The sequence below is a fragment of the Mus caroli genome, chromosome 9 (assembly GCF_900094665.2).
Source record: "Mus caroli chromosome 9, CAROLI_EIJ_v1.1, whole genome shotgun sequence".
NCBI classification, from domain to species: domain Eukaryota; kingdom Metazoa; phylum Chordata; class Mammalia; order Rodentia; family Muridae; genus Mus; species Mus caroli.
Window position 1 is genome coordinate 62,501,291 of NC_034578.1, and position 1,018 is coordinate 62,502,308.

Sequence of the window (1,018 nt, forward strand, 5' to 3'; positions counted from 1 at the left end):
CTGTCCTGGAACTCACTTTGTAGACCAGGCTGGCCTCGAACTCAGAAATCCACCTGCCTCTGCCTCCTGAGTGCTGGGATTAAAGGCGTGCGCCACTGCGCCTGGCTGAAAGGTTTTTTGTTTTTTTAAGATTTATTTATTATTATACACTGCAGCTGTCTTTACGTGCCAGAAGAGAGCATCAGATCTCATTACAGGTGATTGTGAGCCACCATGTGGTTACTGGGATTTGAACTCAGGACCTTCGGAAGAGCAGTCAAGTGCTCCTACCCAATGAGCCATCTTGCCAGCCTTGGAATAAGTTTTAAAAAAGATTTTGCCAGGGGAAGGTAGTGGTGTACACCATTAATTAATCCCAGCTCTGGAGAGGTAGAGGCAGGCAGATCTCTGAGTTCCAGGCCAGCCTGGTCTACATAAAATGAAGTTCAGGACAGTCAGGGCTACACAGAGAAACCTTGTCTCAAAGCAAGCAAGCCAACACACACACACACACACAAATGAGAACAGGTATCCATGGAAGCCAGGGGTGTTGGATCCCCTGCAGCTGGAGGTCCAGGTTGTCGTGCACTGCCTGTTGAGGATGCTGGGAACCAAACTCAGAAACAAATTTCAAGAGCAATATGCATTCCTAACTCTTGAGCCATCTCTCTAGGCCCTTATCTTTTGTGGACCAACAAGATGGCCAAATGAATAAAGACACTTGATGTGCCAGCTTGGTGACTGAGTCAGTCAGTACTTACATAGTGGCTCCACACAGTGGACGAAATGGTCTCCCACTGTGCCTTCTAACCTCAGCATGTGTGTTGTAACACAGAGGGAAACCAATCTTATACAAAAATCAGTATGTCTAATTAAAATTTTTTGTTGCTGTTTTACTTTTCTTTTTTTTTTTTCAAGACAGGGTTTCTCTGTGTAGCCCTGGCCGTCCTGGAACTCACTCTGTAGACCAGGCTGGCCTTGAACTCAGAAATCCGCCTGCCTCTGCCTCCCAAGTGCTGGGATTAAAGGCGTGCGCCAC

At 47.0% G+C, this 1,018-nt stretch overlaps 1 protein-coding gene across 1 annotated transcript in view; it reads left to right on the forward strand.

The window, feature by feature from the left end:
* Nucleotides 1-1,018, forward strand: part of Clpx (caseinolytic mitochondrial matrix peptidase chaperone subunit) — a 38,565-nt gene that overhangs the window by 21,617 nt on the left and 15,930 nt on the right. The window lies entirely within an intron of this gene.